The sequence below is a fragment of the Erinaceus europaeus genome, chromosome 23 (genome assembly GCF_950295315.1).
Source record: "Erinaceus europaeus chromosome 23, mEriEur2.1, whole genome shotgun sequence".
Classification (NCBI taxonomy): domain Eukaryota; kingdom Metazoa; phylum Chordata; class Mammalia; order Eulipotyphla; family Erinaceidae; genus Erinaceus; species Erinaceus europaeus.
The window spans coordinates 11,388,000-11,412,832 of NC_080184.1; the positions used below are offsets into that span (position 1 = coordinate 11,388,000).

The 24,833-nt window shown below is 42.2% G+C and overlaps 1 protein-coding gene and 1 pseudogene across 1 annotated transcript in view; one reads left to right on the forward strand and one right to left on the reverse strand.

The window, feature by feature from the left end:
* The window catches only part of LOC132535528 (zinc finger protein 678-like), a 307,284-nt gene that overhangs the window by 146,872 nt on the left and 135,579 nt on the right, over window positions 1-24,833 (forward strand). The window lies entirely within an intron of this gene.
* Window positions 11,674-12,661, reverse strand: LOC103116146 (olfactory receptor 7A10-like; annotated as a pseudogene).

Here is a 24,833-nt window from a genome sequence, read left to right on the forward strand (position 1 = left end):
GAGTTTAGAGTGCTGTTTTAGAGTTTAGAGTTTTAGAGTTTAGAGTTTTAGAGTTTAGAGTTTTAGAGTTTAGAGTGCTGTTTTAGAGTTTCTGTGCTGTTTTAGAGTTCAAGAAGGCAATAAACAATTGTTATAACCACGTTATTTGGGAATTTGGTTGACTTTGATAATTCTATGGTTAGAATAGGATTTGCTGGACCATCCAAGACCTCACCGTGACTTAAATCATTTAATACTATTTGCAAGTAACTATATCTTATGTGCTGAAAAGACGAGTCTCTTGTCCCCTTAGTCTAAGATTATAGGTGGTTTAATGTTTCCAAAAAAAGTTGTTATTGAAAATGCATTAACCATGTAAGCCCGGTGTTAAAATTCAATCAGTTGACGCATTTCAAATCTTAAGCGCTTACATTGAAGGAATATATACTCAGAACTGAAGTCTGTGAATTAGGAAGTACACCACCGCCTGATAATGATATTTCTAAACAATTCTTCCTCTGCTCCTTTCTTGTAGAAAGGAAAGCAATCAAGTGTAGCTTAACTTAAAAATAAAACAGAAGGGAGTCGGGCAATAGCACAGCAGGTTAAGCGCAGGTGGCACAAAGAGCAAGGACCGGCGAAAGGATCCCAGTTTGAGCCCCCGGCTCCCCACCTGCAGGGGAGTCGCTTCACAGGTGGTGAAGCAGGTCTGCAGGTGTCTGTCTTTCTCTCCCCCTCTCTGTCTTCCCCTCCTCTCTCCATTTCTCTCTGTCCTATCCAACAGCGTTCTAGTCCTATTCCCAATTCTGACACCATCTTGCCAGACAATAGTTATAGCCCACCTGCAAGTCGGTTATCACACTCAGGAAAAAAAAAAAATCACTAAAGGCATAGGTCCCCTTGCAATGTACCTAAAATGAACTTCCTAGCTTCTTCCAACATAGGGACCCCAAATATCATCTGCTATATTCTTACCTTTAGGGTCCTGCTTATTAAATAATTTGATCTGCTTTATATCTTAATGTTCTTCTGCCACCAAGTTGCAGATGCTACCATGATTCCATCCTGACTTCCATGGGCAGATGACCTCACCAATGTGTCCTGGAACCCCACCTCTCCAGAGCCCTGCTCCACTAGGGAAAGATAGAAACAGGCTGGGGGTATATATTGGCCATTGGCCTGCCAACACCCATGTCCAGCAGAGAAGCAATTACAGATGCCTTCTGCACCCTATAAATATCTTTGGGACAGGGGGCCAAGTGGTGCTGCACCTGGTTGAGCATGCATATTACAATGCACAAAGACCCAGGTTCAAGCCCCCAGTCCCCACCTGCAGAGGGAAAGCTTCACAAGTGGTGAAGCAGGGCTGAAGGTGTCTCTCTGTCTCTCTCCTTCTGTATCACAACCTTCCCTCTTAGTTTCTGGCTGTCTGTGTCCAATAAAATATAAAGACAAGTAACAACTTAAATAAATAAAAAGATCTCTGGTCCATACTCCCAAATGGATAAAGAATAGGAAAGTTTCCCATGGAGGGGATAGGATGTGGAACTCTGTTGGTGGGAACTGTATGGAATTGAACCCCTCTGATCCCACAATCTTGTGGATCATTATTAAATCACTAATAAATTTTTTAAAGTGCAGCAATTAGTGAGCAAATTCATATTTCACCATCAACAATAATGATCGGTGGTGATGATGACCTTAAGTTAGTGTCCAAAGTCAGTGTACAGAGGATGATGGTTTCAAGCGAATGTCCCTGCTTTATTTCTCTGACTTTCCTCTACAGAGTCTCCATGATGTTGGAACTCACCTGGGTGAGATATCCGAGAAGAAGGTCTCTGACGGAGTCTTCTTCCCTGAGTGTTTGCTGATGGCAACTGAAGCTCAGATCAGACAGCTGGAAGGAGACAGATGTGGGTCCCTCCAGACAAATCTCTAAATCCGCCTACCACGTTCCTTCCCGTGTTGGATTGAACAACCTGAGAGACGGCGCAAAGAAGATATCTATAGTTCACCTTGTCTATTAAGTATTCTCTTTACTGTGACCTCAGAGTTGCACATTTTTCCCTAGGGAGCACACATTTGGACAGGATGGAAAATTTCCCGTTACTGATTCCACGTTCCCAAGAGAGCAGGCTAGAAGCCCAGTCTATCTAATTTTCAAAACGTTCTCTGTTTGAACTCCTCCGTCTCCCAAAGCTCTTGCCTGCCACTACAAGTGTCAGTTGTGTTCAAGGTCTAAGACAGAAGAATTTGTATGTTCATTTGAGTTCAAAGTCCAGGAACTTCAGATTTTGACTTTCCCTCTTCAGCAAGGGAGAGAACTGTGTTTTGTTTTGTTCTATTTTTTAAATGTGGTTAGTGATTTAATGTTCACTTCTAAAATTACAAGATAAGGGAAGGCCGGACAGTGGCACACGTTTTAAGTGCACATAGAATCCTTGCAGGATCTGGCTTTGAGCCCCTGACTCCCCACCTGCAGGAGGGACACTTCACAAGCAGTGAAGCAGGTGTCTTACCTTTCTTTCTCTCTCCTTCTCTATCTTCCATTCCTCTCTCAGTCTCTCTCTACCTTATCCAACGAAACTAAAAAAAAAAAAAAAAAAAAAAAAAAATGGCTGCCAGGAGCAATGGACTCATAGTGCCAGCTCCCTGCCTCAGCAATAACCTTGATAGCAAGGTAAAAAATTAAAGAATGAGGCCCCACACCTATGGACATCTAATCTTTGACAAAGGGGCCCAGACTATTACATGGGGAAAGCAGAGTCTCTTCAACAAATGGTGTTGGAAACAATGGGTTGAAACATGCAGAAGAATGAAGCTGAATCACTGTATTTCACCAAATACAAAAGTAAATTCCAAGTGGATCAAGGACTTGGATGTTAGACCAGAAACTATCAGATACTTAGAGGAAAATATTGGAAGAACTTTTTTCCGCATAAATTTTAAAGACATTTTCAATGAAACGAATCCAATTACAAGGAAGACTAAGGCAAGTATAAACCTATGGGACTACATCAAATTAAAAAGCTTCTTCACAGCAAAAGAAACCACTACCCAAATCAAGAGACCCCTCACAGAATGGGAGAAGATCTTTACATGCCATACATCAGATAAGAGTTTAATAACCAACATATATAAAGAGCTTACCAGACTCAACAACAAGACAACAAATAACCCCATCCAAAAATGGGGGGAGGAATTGGACAGAATATTCACCACAGAAGAGATCCAAAAGGCCGAGAAACACATGAAAAAATGCTCCAAGTCTCTGATTGTCAGAGAAATGCAAATCAAGACAACAATGAGATATCACTTCACTCCTGTGAGAATGTCACACATCAGAAAAGGTAACAGCAGCAAATGCTGGAGAGGGTGTGGGGTCAAAGGAACCCTCCTGCACTGCTGGTGGGAATGTCAATTGGTCCAACCTCTGTGGAGAACAGTCTGGAGAACTCTCAGAAGGCTAGAAATGGACCTACCCTATGACCCTGCAATTCCCCTCCTGGGGATATATCCTAAGGAACCCAACACATCGATCCAAAAAGATCTGTGTACACATATGTTCTTGGCAGCACAATTTGTAATAGCCAAAACCTGGAAGCAACCCAGGTGTCCAACAACAGATGAGTGGCTGAGCAAGCTGTGGTATATATACACAATGGAATACTACTCAGCTGTAAAAAATGGTGACTTCACCGTTTTCAGCCGATCTTGGATGGACCTTGAAAAATTCATGTTGAGTGAAATAAGTCAGAAACAGAAGGATGAATATGGGATGACCTCACTCTCAGGCCGAAGTTGAAAAACAAGATTAGAAAAGAAAACACAAGTCGAACCTGAAATGGAATTGGAGTATTACACCAAAGTAAAAGACTCTGGGGTGGGTGGGTGGGTGGGGAGAATACAGGTCCATGAAAAATGATGAATGAAATAATGGGGGTTGTATTGCTAAATGGGAATCTGGGGAATGTTATGCATGTAAAAAAAAAAAAGAAGTAGAAACGCAAAGCAGAAATTTACTGAGTTTGGAGTATGGCACCAAAGTAAGAAAGCAGAAGTATACTAGAGTTTGCAGTGAGTACCTCCCTAATACTTCCTCTCCACTTTTCCAAGCTTTGGGTCCATGATTGCTCAACAATTTGTTTGGCTTTGTATGTTAACTCTCTTTTCAGTCACCAGGTTCCAGGTGTCATCAGGATGCCGGCCAGACTTCCCTGGATTGAAGACACCACCAATGTGTCCTGGAGCTCAGCTTCCCCAGAGACCCATCCTACCAGGGAAAGAGAGAGGCAGACTGGGAGTATGGACCGACCAGTCAACGCCCATGTTCAGCGAGGAAGCAATTACAGAAGCCAGACCTTCTACCCTCTGCAACCCTCAATGACCCTGGGTCCATGCTCCCAGAGGGATAGAGAATGGGAAAGCTATCGGGGGAGGGGGTGGGATATGGAGATTGGGCGGTGGGAATTGTGTGGGGTTGTAGCCCTCCTACCCTATGGTTTTGTTAATTAATCCTTTCTTAAATAAAAAAAAAAAATTAAAAAAAAAAAAAGATGTACTTACTACAGTCAACAATATTTATACCCCTTCCCCATATTAGGGAGCTACTCTCTCCCCTGATCCAGCTTTCTGTCCTTTCTCCAGCCATGACATCATCTCCCCAGACAATAACTTGGATCCATCTGCATATCAGATTTCAGGCTCAGAGGAAGAAAAAAAAAACTAGTATAGCTACAAAAAAAGAAAAAAAAAAAATTAAAGAAAGGGGCCGGTGGTGGTACACCTGGTTGAGAGCACATGTTACAGTGTGCAAGGACCCAGGTTCAAGCCCCCAGTCCCCACCTGCAGGGGGAAAGTTTCACAAGTGGTGAAGCAGAGCTGCAGGTGTCTCTCTGGCTCCCTATCTCCCCCTTCCTCTCAATTTTTGACTGTCTCTATCCAAAAAATAAATAAAGATTAAAAAATGTCAAAAGAAAATAAAAATTAAATAAAATTTAAAAGTTACAGGATTGTTGGGATATTGTGCAGATGTGGTAGAACATTGGCAGGGCCCACAAAACATTATATTTCCATGCAAGTTTTATTTATAGAGATCCACCATGTTGCCCTGTCAGAGTATCGTCCATTCCTGTGAGAGCTGAAGCCCTAACAACAATTGCTATGGAAGCTTTCTACCTTCCCAGAGTGCCTTGTTCTCTCCACCCCCTTTCCTAGCCAATCACATCCCTACTTGCCACTTCTGGCATTTCCCCCATAAAAGCCCTCCTGCTTCTGCCTTTCTCTCTTTTGGCTCCCCTTTTCTCCTCAACCTGACCCAGAGAAGGGTTGCTGCGCATAGCAGGAGGCAGCCATTTTGCTAGCTCCACATGGCCCAAACTGCTGTGCTCTCATCCAACTCTGAGGCATCTGCGTGAATAAAGATTTGTGTTCCCACTCCACTCCAGTCTTTTCTCTCCCCCCACAATGCAACCCAACACAAGATAACAGGGGTATAAATCTGAACCATTCCCACCACCAGAGTTCTGTATCCCCATTCCCTCCATTGGAAACTACAACAGTTTTCCTAAGGTTGAAGTTATAGGATAAACTATTATTTCTACACTCTCTAGGTTTGTATATATTTGACCTTTTTTTTTCCAATGGAACCATCTTCTCTTTCTTCTCAAGTCACACACATATACCTGTTACTACTTCTGAAGAGAAAACCATGGACCTTTAATAGAAAAAATTGGGCATAGGGGGCCAGGAGGCAGCACAGCGGGTTAAATGCACTTGGTGCAAATACAGTTTGCAAAGCATATAGTGCAAAATATCTTCTCATTCTTTGGGGTATTCACATGAAAAACTTAATAGACATATTGGTATATGCTGAAGGCCTTTCCTGATTAATATTTTAATTTCTGGGATAGAATGCATTTGGTTATTTGATTTATTTTCTTTATTGTGAGATGTGTACAATATTTGTTTCACATACAGTATTCTTTGCATTTTTATTCTTTATTTTTAAATATTTATTTACTTATTTAATAATGACTGACAAGACCATAGGATAAGAGTGGTACCACATTTTTTAGGAGAATAGAACAAATGCTACAAATGTTTGTCTGGAACCAGAAAAAAACTAGAATTGCCAAAAACAATCTTGAAAAGAAAGAACAGAACTGGAGGTATCACACTCCCAGATCTCAAATTATATCATAGGGCCATTGTCATCAAAACTGCTTGGTACTGGAACATGAATAGACACACTGACCAGTGGAATAGAATTGAGAGCCCAAAAGTAAGCCCCCACACCTATGGACATCTAATCTTTGACAAAGGGGCCCAGACTATTAAATGGGGGGAAGCATAGTCTCTTCAACAAATGGTGTTGGAAACAATGGCTTGAAACATGCAGAAGAATGAAACTGAACCACTATATTTCACCAAATACAAAAGTAAACTCCAAGTGGATCAAGGACTTGGATGTTAGACCACAAACTATCAGATACTTAGAAGAAAATATTGGCAGAACTCTTTTCCACATGAATTTTAAAAACGTCTTCAATGAAATGAATCCAATTACAAAGAAGACTAAGGCAAGTATAAACCTATGGGACTACATCAAATTAAAAAGCTTCTTCACAGCAAAAGAAACCGCTACCCAAACCAAGAGACCCCTCACAGAATGGGAGAAGATCTTTACATGCCATACATCAGACAAGAAGCTAATAACCAGAATATATAAAGAGCTTGCCAAATTCAACAACAAGACAACAAATAACCCCATCCAAAAATGGGGGGAGGATATGGACAGAATATTCACCACAGAAGAGATCCAAAAGGCCGAGAAACACATGAAAAAATGCTCCAAGTCTCTGACTGTCAGAGAAATGCAAATAAAGACAACAATGAGATACCACTTCACTCCTGTGAGAATGTCATACATCAGAAAAGGGAAAAGCAGCAAATGCTGAAGAGGGTGTGGGGTCAAAGGAACCCTCCTGCACTGCTGGTGGGAATGTCAGTTGGTCCAACCTCTGTGGAGAACAGTCTGGAGAACTCTCAGAAGGCTAGAAATGGACCTACCCATGGGATGATCTCACTCTCAGGCTGAAGTTGAAAAACAAGATTAGGAAAGATAACACAAGTAGAATCTGAAATGGAATTGGTGTATTGCACCAAAGTAAAAGACTCTGGGGTGGGTGGGTGGGGAGAATACAGGTCCATGAAAGATGATGAATGACATAGTGGGGGTTTTATTGTTAAATGAGAATCTGGGGAATGTTATGCATGTACAAACTATTGTATTTACTATTGAATGTGAAACATTAATTCCCCAATAAAGAAATAAATTATATTAAAAAAAAAGAAATGGACCTACCCTATGACCCTGCAATTCCTCTCCTGGGGATATATCCTAAGGAACCCAACACACCCATCCAAAAAGATCTGTGTACACATATGTTCTTGGCAGCACAATTTGTAGTAGCCAAAACCTGGAAGCAACCTAGGTGTCCAACAGCAGATGAGTGGCTGAGCAAGTTGTGGTATATATACACAATGGAATATTACTCAGCTATAAAAAAGGGTGACTTCACTGTTTTCAGCCAATCTTGGATGGACCTTGAAAAATTCATGTTGAGTGAAATAAGTCAGAAACAGAAGGATGAATATGGGATGATCTCACTCTCAGGCAGAAGTTGAAAAACAAGATCAGAAAAGAAAACACAAGTAGAACCTGAAATGGAATTGGCATATTGCACCAAAATAAAAGACTCTGGGGTGGGTGGGTGGGGAGAATACAGATCCAAGAAAGATGACAGAGGACCTAGTGGGGGTTGTGTTGTTATATGGAAAACTGGGAAATGTTATGCATGTACAAACTATTGTATTTACTGATGAATGTAAAACATTAATTCCCCAATAAATAAATTTGTGTATATATATATATATATATATATATATATATATATATATATATATATATATTCTTTTTTTAGGGGCCAGAAGGTAGCACACCTCTTTAAGCGCTCGCATTCCAATGTGCAAGGATCCAGGTTCAAGACCCTGGTCCCTGCCTGCAGGAGGGAAGCTTCATAAATGAAGAAGCAGGGCTGCAGGTGTCTCTCTGTCTCTCTCCTTCTCTATCTCCCTCCCCCTTCTCAATTTCTCTCTGTCTCTGTGCAATAATAAATAAAGATAGAAAAAGAATATTCCTCTTTTTTAATCTTCTTTTTCCTTTTTTTTAAAGGTTTTTTGTCTTTATTTATTGGATAAAGACAGCCAGAGATCAAGAGGGAAGGGGCAGAAAGAGAGGAAGAGAGAGACACAGAGTCCTGGTGGTGGCACACCTGGTTGAGCACACATGTTACAATGTGCAAGGACCCAGGTTCGAGTCCCTGGTCCCCATCTGCCAGGGGGAAGCTTTGCCAGTGATGAATCAATGCAGCAGGTGTCTCTCTGTCTCTCTACCTCCCCTTCCCTCTGGCTTTCTATCTTTATCCAGTCAATAAACAAAGATCATTTAAATTTTTTAATCAAGATAAGGAGAGAGAGAAAGTGACACCTGCATGCCTGCTTCCCCAGGTGGGGGCCAGGGGCTCAAACTGGGGTTTCTTATGCTTTGTAACATGCACTCAACTAGGTGTGCCTCCATCCAGCCCCCTTTCTTTCTTCTTCTTTATACCTACTTTGTTTTCTTTCTTCTTCTTCTTCTTTTTTTTTTTTTTTCCCCAGAGTACTTCTCAGCTCAGGCTTATGGTGATGCAGGGAATTGAACCTGGGACTTTGGAGCCTCAGTCATGAGAATCTATATTCATGATGCTATCTGCTTCAACCCTAACATATTCTTGAACTGGAAGTGGTTATGCTTAGCAAAATAAGAGATAAAAATAAATAAGTAAATAAATAAATAAAGGTGAAAGTCAATTACTGGATCGTTTCACTCATATGTCAAATCCAGAGATCTGAAACACATTAAAAAAAAAAAAAAAAAAGGAAGACAGAGGGGGGAGAGAAAGATAGACACCTGCAGACCTGCTTCACCGCCTGTGAAGCGACTCCCCTGCAGATGAGGAGCCGGGGGCTCCAACCGGGATCCTTACGCTGGTCCTTGCACTTCTCACCACTTGCGCTTAACCCACTGTGCTACCACCCAACTACCTCAATTAATTTTTCTAACCAGAGCACTGCTCAGCTCAGGCTGATATTGGTGCTGGGACTGAACCTGGGACTTCAGAGCCCCAGGCATGTGAGTCTCTTTGTATAACCATTGTGCTATCTACCCACCACCCTTGTTTGTTCGTTTCATCCCCTTACCCATCCCAGAAAAAAAATAAATTAAATAAATAAATAAATAAAATAAAATAAAATAAAATAAGGAGTCAGGTGGTAATGCAGTGGGTTAAGCGCACGTGGTACAAAGTGCAAGGCCGGGTTTAAAGGATCCCGGTTCGAGCCCCCGGCTTCCCACCTGAAGGGGGGTCGCTTCACAGGCAGTGAAGCAGGTCTGTAGGTGTCTTTCTCTCCCCCTCTCTGTCTTCCCCTCCTCTCTCCATTTTTCTCTGTCCTATCTAACAACAACGACATCAATAACAACAACAATAATAACTACAACAACCAAAAGACAACAAGGGCAACAAAAAGGGAAAATACATAAAATTTTTTAAAAGATTAAAAAAATAAAGCAGGAGTCAGGCGGTAGCACAGCGGGTTAAGCTTAGGTGGCGCAAAGCACAAGGACTGGCATAAGGATCCCCGTTGGAGCCCCCAGCTCCCCGCCTTCACAAGTGGTGAAGCAGGTCTCTCTCCCTCTCAGTCTTCACTTCCTCTCTCCATTTCTCTCTGCCCTATCCAACAACGACGATAAGAATAACTACAATGATAAAACAACAAGGGCAACAAAAGGGAATAAATAATAAATAAATATATTTTTAAAAATCCAGAAGCAAGCAAACTGTCTCTAAGACTTTGTGAGAACCCTGGTGGTGATCTTTGGGAGCTGGGAGTGTGAGGACAAAGACTAGTGGTAGATGTGATGTGGAATGGAATGAAGCCCTATCATCTTACAATCGTATAACCTACGTACTATTCATCAAAAATTTGAAAAAAAAAAAAAACTAAAATATACTACTCTGGCTGTCATATAATTTTGTCAAACTAAGTTAAACAAAAAAAAAGCATTTTTATAAACAAAAGGAACTATAAGCTATAAAAAAAAAAGTATGTTTATAGTTTTGAGCGATCTACCAAATGGTCATCACTAATGAGTGAGCCTAGCAGGATGGAGCATGAATAAGCTGAAATCTGCCGAAGCTGGAATGACCCCACTCAGAGACAGAAGTTGAAACACTAAAACAGTAGAAGAAACACTAAACAGAACTTGGACTAGAGTCAGTGTATTGCACCTAAGTAAAAGACTCTGGAGTGGGGAGTGGTCAGGTTTTGGAACATGGTGGCAGAGGAGGAGGTAGGTGAAGGGTTAGAATGTTATGTGCAAAACTGAGAAATGTTACCCATGTACCAGTTACTGTATTTTACTGTCTTCTGTATACCATTAATTTCCCCAATTAAAAAAAAAATAAAAGAAGAAGAAGAAGGAGAAGGAGAAGGAGAAGAAGAAGGAGAAAATTTTTTTTCTTGTTTTGATCCACTAAGTTGTGGGATATTTTATTTTATTTTACCTCCAGGATTATCACTGGGGCTCAGTGCCTGCACTATGCATTCACTGCTTCTTTTTATTATTATTTTTTCTTTTCTTTTTTTAAGTTTTTTTTTAATTTAAGAAAGGAGACATTAACAAAACCAACAGTAAGAGGGGCACAATTCCACACAATTCCCACAACCTGATCTCCATATCCCATCCCCTCCCCTGATAGCCTTCCCATCTCTCTGGGAGTGTGGATCCAGGGTAGTTGTGGGTTGCAGAGGGAGAAGAAAAATTTTAAGGGTTACATATTCCTCAGGCCATGATGGGTCCAGACACTCTGAGCAGGTCAATTAGATCCAGTGGTTTCAAATCATTTGATATGCAAGGTTGGTGAGCTATTTGGAAAAAGTAGATAGAAAACAAAAGGAAAGATTTTCTTGTACTGCACAGGTGCTAAAGACATAAATATTTGGGTGACGGTAGATAGCATAACGGTTATACAAAGAGATTCTCCTGCCTGGGGTACAAAGTCCCAGGTTCAGTCACCGGGACCACCGTTAACCAGATCTGAGAAGTGCTCTGGTAAAAATAAATAAATAAAGTAAATCAATGAATAAAAAATTAAAATTCCAGCAATTATAGAGTAAATGAAGTTCCAACAACCTCAGTAACAAATTATAAGTGTTGATTCTCAAGTCTTTTTTTTTTCATCTTTTTTAACTTTATTTGTTGGATAGAGACAGTCAGAAATAGGGAGGGACAGGAGTGAGAGAGAGGGAGAGAGACAGGGAGACATCTGCAGCACCGCTTCACCACTTGGAGAGTTTTCACCCCTGCAGGTGGTGACCAGGGGCTCGAACCTGAGTCCTTGTGCACTGTAACATGTGTGCTCAACCAGGTGAGCCACCACCTGGCCCCGATTCTGAAGTCTTAATCCCTGCAGTTATGGGCATTTTTTTTTTTTAGCACCAGAACAATGGACTCTTTTTTAAATGCTCCCTCAAATAGGTCTGTTAAAGCCGCCTTGATGTTTTTGTTCCTGAGGCTGTAGATGAAGGGGTTCAGCATGGGGGTGACCACGGTGTACAGCACTGAGGCTGGAGCACTTGAGTGTGAGCTGTGGGTTCTAGCAGAGCTCAGATAGACTCCCAGAGATGAACAATAAAATAAGGAGACAACGGAGAGGTGAGAGGCACAGGTGGAAAAGGCTTTGGACTTCCCCTGAGCTGAGGAGATTCTCAATATGGCAGAGACAATCTTAGAGTAAGAGTAGAGGATGCCCACAAATGGACCTCCACCCATGAAGACGACTACAACATATTTGGCCATGTCATTGAGAAATGTGTCAGAACAGGCTTGTTGCAGCACCTGATTGATTTCACAGAAAAAGTGGTGGATTTCCAAATGAGCACAGAAGTTCAGTCGCAACACCAGTAGGCTGTGTAACAAGGAATCTAGGGTACTTGTAACCCAACACGCCAGAACCAGTAACCCACAGAGCTGGGGGTTCATGATGACCGTGTAGTGAAGTGGGTGACAGATGGCCACATAGCGGTCATAGGCCATCACCATCAGGAGGAGATTGTCCAGTCCTGCAAAGAGCACGAAAAAGTACATTTGTGAGATGCAGCCCGCATAGGTGATGGCTTTGCTCTGTGTCCAGATGTTGTGCAGCATCTTGGGGATGGTGGTGGAGGTGAAGCAGATGTCCACCAAGGACAGGTTGGAGAGGAAGAAGTACATGGGGGTGTGGAGGTGAGAGTCTGAGCTGACGGCCAGGATGAGGAGAAGGTTTCCCCACACAGTGAGCAGGTACATGGAGAGGAAGAGTCCAAAGAGGAGAGACTGCAGCTCGGGGTCCTCTGACAAACCCAGGAGTAGAAATTCTAAGATTGCTGTATGATTGCTTGTATCCATAGGATGGAAGGAACTAGAAGAAGAGAAAAAAAAAAAAAGCAAAATTATCAGGACCAGGGAATCCATGAATTCTCACACAGATATGATGGGCCTACTCTTTTAATAGATCCCTCTCTCTGCCATCATTGGAACATCATCGTAAGCCCTCTTCTGGGTCTCTCCAGGACCTTGCCCTCACTGTAGAGCATTTAGTGGTAGGGACTATTCCCACTCTCCAAAGGGAGGCTTCGTCACCCTACTTTGCCTTTTTTTTTATTTATTTTTTATTTAAGAAAGGATAAATTAACAAAACCATAGGATAGGAGGGATACAACTCCACACAATTCCCACTACCCAATCTCCATTTCCCATCCCCTCCCCTGATAGCTTTCCCATTCTCTATCCCTCTGGGAGCATGGACCCAGGGTCATTGTGGGTTGCAGAAGGTAGAAGGTCTGGCTTCTGTAATTGCTTCCAAGCTGAACATAGGCATTGACTAGTAGATCCATACTCCCAGTCTGCCTCTCTCTTTCCCTAGTAGGGTGAGTCTCTGGGGAAGCAGAGCTCCAGGACACATTGGTGGGGTCTTCAGTCCAGGGAAGCCTGGCCGGCATCCTGATGGCATCTGGAACCTGGTGGCTGAAAAGAGAGTTAACATACGAAGCCAAACAAATTGTTGAACAATCATGGACCCAAAGGTTGGAATAGTGGAGAGGAAGTATTGGGGGGGTACTCACTGCAAACTCTAGTGTACTTATGCTTTCAGGTGTATATTTTGCACTAGTTTATGGATACATGTGAACATATGCTCTCTCTCACAGAACCTGGTCTATATCTAGGTTTTGGGACTTTGTTAGAAAGTGATCCACCTGGGATGGAATTAGAAAATACTATGAAAGGAAAGGTCTCACCCGAGTAATGAAGCTGAAGGGTTGTCATTCCTCACCTACTTCTTATTTTACTTCCTTCAGTCACTCCAAGGCTAACCTTATCAGATAAAGTAGAGAATTAAAAATCTGGAGAAGGATAAGAGGTAAGCATACTTTAATGATGGTTCTTTTTTTATATATATTTATTTTCCCTTTTGCTGCCCTTTTTTTTATTGTTGTTGTTATTGATGTCATCGTCATTGTTAGATAGGACAAAGAGAAATGGAGAGAGGAGGGGAAGACAGAGAGGCGGAGAGAAAGACAGACACCAGCAGACCTGCTTCACTGCCTATGAAGTGACTCCCCTGCATGTGGAAAAATGGGGGCTCAAACCAGGATCCTTATGCTGGTCCTTGCGTTTTGCACCACCTGCACTTAACCCGCTGCACTACCACCCAACTCCCTAAAGATGGCTCCTTTGGTCACTACCAGGCCACCCCATCATCCATGGCCCTAGTCAGAGAATCCTGGGATTCCAACACTGCCATGATGGACCTAGGCTTCTAATAGATTCATCTCTCCACCATCACTGGTCATCTCCATCAGGAACAGTGGGTCTCTACAGGACCTTGACCTTAATGTGGAACAATGGTAGAGACTGATTCACCCTACAAAGGGAGGCTGAGTCAACATACTCTGTGACTCAAGGAAGATGGGGCCTGCAGTACATCTTAAGATAGTTCTGAGCTATGACCACAGAATGAGAGCTCAGACCTACAGGGATGCAGGTCACACAGGCTCCCTTGCTGAATATGGGCCCCGGATCACATTAATGGGGGTTACAGTTAACAGTATTTATATACTTTCCCTATATTTGCAATCCGCTCTCTTCCCAGACCCAGCTTTTTAGTGCTGTTTCCAACTCTGACACCATCTCCCCAGACAATACCTTTAGCCAAACTGCATGTTAGTTGTTGGGCTTGGACAAAAATGAATAAGGTAACAGGAGGGACCCTTGGAATTCACCTAAAATAGACCTCCTAGCTTTTTCCATAATAGAGACCCCAAATCTCATCTGCTCTATTCTTGCCTTTACTTTCCAGATTACTAAACTATTTGTTCTGCTTTGTATCTTAATGCTTTTCAGCTACCAAGTTACAGATTCTACCATAATGCCAGCCTGACTTCCCTGGGCAGATGACTTCACCAATGTGTCCTGGAACCTCACCTCTCCAGAGCCCTGGCCCCACTAGGGAAAGATAGAAACAGGATGGGGGGTATAGATCAACTGACCTACTAACACCCATGATCAGTGAAGAAGCAATTACAGAAGCCAGACCTTCTACCTTCTGCAACCCATAATGCTCCTTAGTCCATACTCCCAGAGGGATAAGAAATAGGAAACCTTCCAGTGAATAGGATGGGATTCAGAATTCTGGTGGTGGGAATTGTGTGGAATTGTACCCCTTCTTATCCTACAGTCTTGTTGATCATTATTAAATCCATTAAAATGGGCAAATACATATAAGCACAGATATACAGTTACATAAATAATAGTTATCACATATCTGTGATCTTGGGAGAACTACTGCAGTTTCCAATGGAGGGAGTAGGGATGCAAAACTCATAGTGGGAATGGTGTGGTATTGTACCTCTGTTGTAATTTTGTAAAGTAAGATTAAATCACTGCTAAAAATGTAATATATTAATTAATATATAAATTTGTATAGATATATACCCTGGGTCAGACTGATAGGGTAAATAGTTAATGGTATTTACATAACTTTTCTCATGTTTGGGAGCTACTCTCTGCTCTGATACTGCTTTTTAGTCCTATTTTCAACTCCAACACCGTCTTCCCAGAAAATACCTTTAGCCCACCTGCAAGTTAGCTATCAGACTCAAGCAAAAATTACTAAAGTCATGGGCCCCTTGGAACATACCTAAAATAGACTTCCTAGCTTCTTCCCACCCAAACATCCCTAATTCCACCTACTCTATTCCTACCTTTGAGTTCCTGTTCATTAAATAATTTGTCCTGCTTTACATCTCGTTATTTTTTATCCAACATGTTGCAGGTGCTACTATGATTCCACTCTGACTTCCCTGGGCAGACAACCTCGCCAGTATGTCCTAGAACCCCACTTCTCCAGAGCCCTACCCAGCCAGGGAAAGATAGAAACGGGCTGGGGGTATGGACCAACCTGACAGTATCCATATCCGGTAGAGAAGAAATTACAGAAGCCAGAACTCTCTCCTTCTGCACCCCATAAAGAATTTTGGTTCCATATACCCAGAGGGATAAAGAATAAGGAAGCTTCCAATGGAGGGGATGAGACTCGAACTTTGGTGGTGTGAACTATATGGAATATGTACCCTCTGTTACATTACAATCTTGTTCATCATTATTAAATCACTAGTAAACATATTTTTTTTAAATGAATGTCCTTAAACCTCCAGTTCCGTGCTCTAAATGGGTTTCCATTCCTTTGATAATGATCCCCTGAACACCTGCATTACATGAAGATTCGCTTCTCTTTGAAGCATCTTTCTTCCATGATTCTCATTAGTCTGCAAGGCCAACAGGTCAAGATCTCTGAGTTCTGAGAGGTTGTCAGCTGCTCTCAGGTAAAGGTTACTGATTCTGACTCTCTCTGCCCTTCTCCCCCACCACTTCCTGGGGTCTTGAACTCACCTGTATGAAAACTCAGAGGTGATGTCTGCATGCATTCAGGCTGGTGTGCTATAGGAATGCCAGCTCTTCTGGAGGCAGACACAACAGAAAGGAATGAAACAAATTGTTAGAAGGTAAAAATATTGTTCCAGAAATAAAAGGGTTAAGAAGCAAAATTCGAGAAAATGGGCACCTGGGGTAGGGGCCTGTAAGCCATTTGTTTGACAAGAATCAGTTGAGGAAACATTTCCTGCTAAGGGGAGATAACCAAAAGGTCACAGCCCCTACCCCGCTTCCTCCTGCTGTTGCTTGGGAAAAATTTTTTTTAAACTGCCAATAAAGCTGACATGCCAGCTTGTCACATAGAACCCTTCTCCTGAGCCCTATTTAAGCCCAATAGAAATTGTAATCGGGGTCGAGCACCCAAATACAGCTGTGCCAATCCCCACCTGCAGGAAAGGAGTGGTGAAGCAAGGCTGCAGGTGTCTTTTTGTCTCTCTTTCTCTCTCCTCTCTCAATTTTTCTTAAACAATCCCTCCCTGGGGATGAGTGTTGATTCACCTAGCAGAGCTCCCCTGGCAGTTCAACACCCAGTCTTTACCTGCTTGAGATCACCAGGTCATTAGGCCCGGGGGCCATCCTGAGTCCCCACCCATCTCTCACTAAAGAGGTGGAAATGACCCGCCAGAGTTAAGTCTCTACCCAATAACAAACAAATAAAAGAAAGCAAATTTATTTCAGGTGTTGACAATTGTAGACTTTTGTATCCAAGACCATCTTACTTGCAGGCTGGGCTTCAGGGCTGCAAAAGAAACAGGTCCCTGGGAAAGAGGTGGTCCACCCACATAGTCAATTGGCCCAGAAGTTCTCATGACCATCTGGCTTCTGGAAGGTGTCTGGTCACTTGGAAATGACTCACCAGAGTTGGGTCATTTTGTCCCTAAGGAAACTTGAGAGTCTCCAGGAAGAGTCTAGGAGTCTGAAACTTGGAGAAGACATCCTTAAACAATTCTTCCCTGAAGGTGGGTGACGGTTCACTTAGCAAAGCACCCCAGGCCTGGGACTGAGTTCAGCCCCCAGTCTGCACCTGCTTGAGATCACCAGGTCATTAGTCCCAGGGGCTGTCATGGGTCACCATCCACCTCTAGCAAAGATAAGTTTGTAACAGCTCTCACACATCTCATTGCCTTAAGGGCCAAGAGCACAGAAATGGAGCCAAGGGTGTGTTTGTGCTTCAAGTCTTTTCAAGTGCAAATAAGAGTTGTAACTTATTAACTCTTTCTTGAAAAAAAAAAATCAGACTGACAAGATAGTTATAGAAACAATAGTTGACGGGGAAGCAATTACAGAAGCCAGACCTTCCACCTTCTGCAACCCACAACGACCCTGGGTCCATGCTCCTAGAGGGATAGAGAATGGGAAAGCTATTGGGGAGGGGATGGGATATGGAGATTGGGTGGCAGGAATTGGGTGGAGTTGTACCCCTCCTATCCTATGGTTTTGTTAATGTCTCCTTTCTTAAATAAAAAATAAAATAAAATAAAAAGAAACAATAGTTGACACATATCTGTGACCTTGGGAAAACAGTTTCCAATGGAAGAAGTGAGAACACAGAACTCAGGGGGTAGGGAAGATGTGGAATTGTACCCCTGTTATGCTATAATTTTATAAATCATTAGTAAAAAAATACATAAGTAAAAATCATTCTGAATTTCCATTCATCCATCTCAAGGCCCCTCACTCCTTGGGGTCATGGAGTTCTGCCCACAGTAGAGTGAATAATGGGCAGATATGAGTGGAACTAGGCAAAGAGAATGTGCTTTTGTTTATTATTTTAATTGGAGGGGTTAATGGTTTACAGTAAATACTGTTGTTTGTACATGTGTAAAACTTCTGTTTATCTTCAGGGCAGGTAGCAGCGCATCTGGTTAAGAGTATACATTACTTCAACAACTTGTTTGGCTTTGTATGTTAACTATCTTTTCAGCCACCAGGTTCCACATGCCAGCATGATGCCGACTAGACTTCCCTGGACTGACGACCCCACCAATGTGTCCTGGAGTCCTGCTTCCCCAGAGCCCTGCCCCACTAGGGAAAGAGAGAGACAGGCTGGGAGTATGGATTGACCTGTCAACGCCCATGTTCAGTGAGGAAGCAATTACAGAATCCAGACCTTCCACCTTCTGCATCCCACAATGGCCTTGGGTCCATAGTCCCAGAGGGATAAAGAATAGGAAAGCCATCAGGGGAGGGGATGGGATATGGAGATCTGGTGGTGGGAACTGTGTAGAGTTGTACTTCTCTTATCCTATGGTTTTGTCCATGTTTTCTTTTTAGAAAGGAAGGAAGGAAGGAAGGAAGGAGGAAGAAAAGAAAAGAGAGAGAGAGCCAGAGACATATCTGCAGCCCTGCGTCGGCACTAGTGAAGCATTCCCCCCTGCAGGGCTCAAACCTGGGTTTTGTGCATTGTAACATGGGCACTCAACCAGGTGCACCACCACCCAGACCCTCTGGATCCTCTATCTTACCCCCTACCCACAGCTCTTCTTTATTCTTGTGTACCTCGTTTTTAACTCCCATTGAAATTGTCAACATGACCCAGATGTCGAAGAATCCAACAGTGTTTTACTGTTATTCATTTGTTTTTGTGTCCAAGATTATCACTGGGGCTTGGTGCCGACACTACAAATCTGTTCCTGGCAACCTTTTTTTCTCCCCATTTTATCTGATAAGACAGAGAGAAATGGAGAGAGGAAGGCAGATAGCGAGGGAGAGAGAAAGAGAGACACCTGCATACCTGCTTCACTTCTTATTAAACATCACCACTGAACGCGGGCATCGGCAAGTTAATCCATACTCCCAGCCTGTCTCTCTCTTTCCCTAGTGGGGTGGGGTTCTGGGGAATTAGAGCTCCAGGACACATTGGTGGGGTTGTCTGTCCAGGGAAGTCAGGTTGGCATCATGGTAGTATCTGGAACCTGGTGACTGAAAGAAGATTTAACATATAAAGTCAAACAAATTGTTGACTAACCATGAATATAAAGCCTGGAATAGTGCAGATGATGAGTTGGAGGGCCTCCGTTTTGTAGATAGTTAATAGGACTATTTTAGGTATATGCCTGCCTGCCTTCCTTCCTTCTACTAGGGAAAGAGAGAGACAGGCTGGGTGTATGGATCGACCCATCAACACCCATGTTCAGCGGGGAAGCAATTCCAGAAGCCAGACCTTCCACCTTCTGCATCCCACAATGACCTTGGGTCCATACTCCCCGAGGGTTAAAGGAAATATAATTAAAATTGCATAGTATTCTCCAGAGTTGTTTTGGACTGTGTAGAAGGACCCAACTGACATATTATGCACATATCAGTACTTCTTCTTTTTTCATTTTTTATTAGTAATGATCAACAAGACTGGGAGAAAAGAGGGGTACAATTCAATACAGTTCCCATCACCAGAGTTCTGTTTCTCTTCTCCATTGGAAGCTTCCTTATTCTTTATCCCTCATGGAGTATGAAACAAAATTCTTTATGAGGTGGAGAAGGTAGAAGGTCTGGCTTCTGTAATTGTTGCTCCACTGAACACAGGTGTCACCAGGTCAATTCATAGCCATACAAGAACACATTAGGTAACAACAACAACAACAACAAAAAAGGTTGTGTCTGGAATGATCTTATTCACAGACAGAAGTTGAAAAACAAGATCATAAGGGAAAACACTAAGCAGAACTTGGACTGGAGTGGGTGTATTGCACCAAAGTAAAAGACTCTGGAGTGGGAAGAAGGTTCAGGTCCTGGAACATGATGGCAGAGGAGGACCTAGTGGGGGTTGTATTGTTATGTGGAAATGTTATGCATGTACAAACTATTGTATTTTACTGTCGACCGTAAACCATTAATCCCCCAATAAAGAAGTAATTTTAAAAAAAAGTTGTGTGTGCATGTTTCTAGGAGTTTAAAAAATAAAAAAACATTAATTGTAAAGATATTAGTTAAAACAGAAAACACATGCATATAACTCTAGAGTCTTGGCTAGGCTTGTTAGGACCCCGTGTGACCTCATATCAAAGTTCTCAGCTCTTGTTACCTCTGAACCTCTTGTGTAAAACCTCACAGGCTCATAGACTCACCTGGATGAGTACCTGAGAGGAATGCTTCTATTTTGAAATCTGAATACCTATCTGAATGGTGGAGGATAGAGAAGGTCTACTCCTGGAAAAGATGGGAGAGTAGTTTATCACTCCTTTTTTTTTTTTACTTTATTTATTTATTTATTATAGGATAGATACAGAAGTTGAGAGAGGAGAGGGAAATAGAAGGAAAGAAACAGAGAGACACCTACGGCCCTGCTTCACAACTCATGAAGCTTTCCCCCTGCAAGTGGGGGACCAGGAGCTTAAACTTGGGTCCTTGGGCACTGTAATGTCTGTACTTAACTGGGTGTGTCACTGTCTGGGCCCTAAAATAAAATTGATTTATTTATTTTTGATTTATTTATTTTTTCTACCAGAGCACTGCTCAGCTCTGGCTTATGGTGGTGCGGGGGACTGAACCTAGGATTTCAGAGCCCCAGGCATGAGAGTCTCTTTGCATAACTATTATGCTATCTACCCCTGCCCCAGTTCATCACTTCTGAAACTTGACTTTAGAAAAAAAAAATTACATATATGACACTCTGCCCAATGATGGACATCTGGGTAACTAAGCAGAGAAGATAGTGACAGCTAACCAGCTTTGCTGATTATGTACATTTCCCTGTCATCTTCCCAATTTTTAAACCAGTGAATTCCCTGCAGATCCTGGTGCAGAGAGAAACAGGACATGTCTTAATGAGTCTGTGTTCTCAAGAGACTCGTTTAGAAGTCAATTGTTTTTCAGTTAATGGTACTTATATACTTTCTTCATTTGACTCTCTGCCCTAACCCAGCTTTCTGTATTGTTCTCAACTCTGACACCATCTTCACAGATATTTTTAGCCCACCGCATATTAACTATCAGGCTGAGGGAAAAATTACTAAAGTCAAGGGCCCCTTGGAACATACCAAAAATAGCTTCTTTCCACAGGAAGACTCCTAGTTTTATCTGCTCTATTCCTACCTTTAGGTTCCTGTTTATTAAACAATTTGTCCTACTTTATATCTTACTACCTTTCAGCCACCAAATTCCAGATGTTACTATGATTCCATCCTGACTTCCCTGGGCAGATGACCTCATCAATGTGTCCTGGAACCCCACTTTCCCAGAGCTCTACCCCCTAGGGAAAGATAGAAACAGGTGGGGGGTTGAAATGGATCAACCTGCCAACACCCATGTCCAGCAGAGAAGCAACTACAGAAGCCAAACTTCCCCATCTTCTCACCCCATAAAGAATTTTGGTCCATATTCCCAGGGGGATAAAGAATAGGGAAGCTTCCAGCAAATTGGGATATGGAACTCTAGTGATGGGAATTGTATGAACTGTATCCCTTATATCCTACAATCTTGTTAACCATTATCAAATCACTAATAAAAAAAAGAACTTAAAAACAAAAAGTCAGATTTTTTTCCTCCAACTCCAAAGATGACTATCTTTTAGAGTTTAAATGATCAAAATATGAACTCTCCAAATCTGAGTTCTAGTTGTTCTAAAAACTGGTATTTCAGGACTGGTCAGGACCTGCTCGCTTGAATCATCAAAGCTTTGTCTTATGGTATGAAGAGTTTTGAAATCTGCAGATAATGGTTTTCCCCTCTCTACGAGAGAAAATTTGCTATACAAACTATTGTGTTTTACTCTTGACTGTAAACCATTAATCCACCAATAAGGAAATAAAAAAATAAATAGTTTTTTTAAGAAATTCTTTTTTAAAAAAACTTTATTCATTTATTTGTTATTGGATAGAGACAGAGAGAAATTGAGAGAGAAGGGGGAGATAGAGAGGAAGAGAGACAGAGAGACACCTGCAGACCTGCTTCTTTTGAAGCATCTCCCCTGCAGGTGAGGAGCCGGGGGCTCGAACAGGGATCCTGACCTGTCCTTGTGCTTTGCACCACATGCGCTTAACCCGCTGTGCTACTGCATGACTCCCAAATAAATAGTTTTTAAAAGAGATAGAAGAAATGGTTTTATAGACGCTAAGAAACAATTTTTTTTAAATAGAAGATTTTATGTTTTAATCTTCTTAACATTTTTATTCCCTAAGACCTGCTTCCCTACTAGTAAATAATTGAAATAACATATTTACTTTTAGCGAAAGCCTCTTAAAATAAAGAGACATTTATTCTAACAATGTGAAGTTACACCGCAAATGTTAATCATTAGCTTGATGCGTGCTAAAATGTAGCTTTTAAAAAGCATTCAGTATTAGTAATAAAATAAGCCATCAATACCAGTCCACCCTCTATTCACTACACCACTACACAAAAAAGATGAATAACTTCAGTTCAGTCCTGGCCTGCTTGGATGTATTTGATCTTTTAGAATATATCCCCAGGGAGGCTGGGTAGAAACACATGATGCAAAGTGCAAGGATCCTGGTTCAAGCCTCCAGCTCCCCGCCTGCAGGGTCACTTCACAAGTGGTGAAGCAGGTCTGCAGGTGTCTATCATTCTCTCCCCCTCTCTTTCTTCCTCTCCTCTCCTCTCCATTTCTCTCTGTCCTACCCAACAACAACAACAACAACAACAACGAGGGGAAAAAAAAAAAGGCTGCTAAGAGCCATGGATTCTGTACTGCAGACACCCAAGCCTCAGTGATAACGCTGGAGGCAAAAAAATATATACATATATAAATATCCTCAGGAGAGGAATTACACTTTATGGAAAATGTGGAGCCTGGGAATGCGATTCTATATGCCTATTATTCTAGAAGGAAGGAGAGTTCATGAGGAAAGGTTTCTTGTGTTTTGTAACATTGTCTCCAAGGGACAGATAAAGAAAAGAAACCACTTTTCTCCTGGACACAGCACTTCCCCCTGGGGAAATTAGTGCTCATGAGTTCACACTGACACCAGGGGTAACAGGAGTAAGGAACAGACACAGGAGCTATAAATACCTTCTCTGTTGCACTCCCGCTGTTTACCCGTGAGCTGGACAGGACATGGTGGTGGCCTTGGAATTCCTCACCCTGACTTTGGGGCCATGTCTGACCATTGTGCTCTCTTGTCTGGAGTCAGAACTTCAATCTCCATCATCAACTCTTTAGAAGGAGTTTAGACATCTCTGCTGAGACCTTCCTCTCAGAGAGACTTCACCTAGGTGAGTCTAAGGACCCTATCAGATCTGTCTTTGAAGGTCAAAAAGATGGAATCTGGCTTTGTTCTCCTGAGTTAAGAGAGAGGAAAGACAGAGAGAGTCAAAATCTTGGGAATAAAATGGGGCCCTGTTAATAATCTAGATTTGTGATTACTGCATTGCCTGTGGGTCTGAATGTAGTTGTGACTTCATGCGACAAACGAGTCTGAAAAATTAACTCTGTCCCTTCTAAGAAAACATTGCTGTTCACTGTGGATTCAGCAAGCATTTATTCACGTCTCCAATGTGTTTTGAGTTCAAACTTCTTTTTTCCAACTGTATTTTCTGCCACTTCGTTCTTTTTTTTTTTTCCTATGAGTACAGGCTGTTGTGTTTCCATAGAATATGTGTATTTAAGGGAGTTGGGCGGTAGTGCAGCGGGTTAAGCACATGTGGCACAAAGCACAAGGACTGGCGTAAGGACCCCGGTTCAAGCCCCCGGCTCCCCACCTGCAGGGGAGTCGCTTCACAGGCAATGAAGCAGGTCTGCAGGTGTCTGTCTTTCTCTCCCGTTCTCTGTCTTCCTCTCTCCATTTCTCTCTGTCCTATCCAACAACAATGACAACAATAATAACTACAACAAGAAGACAACTAGGGCAACAAAAGGGAATAAATACATATTTTTAAAAAGAATATGTGTATTTACAACTTGCATGCAATCAATTAAATGAGTTTTTTTTTTTTTACGAGTCTGTCTTAATGCGTGTTCTCTGTTAGCTTTAACTGATTTGCAGTGACAGACAGAAAAGGAACTGTAATGGAAATCTGCTTCTCTTACAGTCTGTGATGTAAACCCAAGTATCCATATGCACATGTGGTAACAAACCACAACTAGCACGACTTTCTTTTATTATTTTATTATTTATTATTTATTTATTCCCTTTTGTTGCCCTTGTTTTCTTGTTGTAGTTATTATTGTTGTGATTGACATTGTCGTTGTTGGATAGGACAGAGAAAAACAGAGAGAGGAGGGGAAGACAGAGAGGGGGAGAGAAAGACAGACACCTGCAAACCTGCTTCACTGCCTGTGAAGCGACTCCCCTGCAGGTGGGAGGCCAGGGGCTCCAACCGGGATCCTTATGCTGGTCCCTGAGCTTTGCGCCACGTGCGCTTAACCCATTGGCCACCGCCCGACCCCCCAGCATGACTTTCTAACTCATCTCCAAATATCTGCTCTTCTTGGTTTCTTTTTATATAGTATTTGTTTCCTTTCGAATAGTAATTTTTTTTTCCTTTTTGTTGCCCTTGTAGTCTTTTTACTCTTGTTGTTGTTATTGATGTTGTCGTTGTTGGACAGGACAGAGAAAAATGGAGAGAAAGAAATGAGGAAGACAGAGAGGGGAAAAAGAAAGATACACACCTGCAGACCTGCTTCACCGCCTGTGAGGCGACTCCCCTGCAGGTGGTCCGTGTGCGCTTAACCCGCTGCACTACCGCCGACCCCCTCACCCCCTGTAATTTCTATAAGTATATTAGGAAGCTTATGTCTTCAACCATAACATAAATACAATTT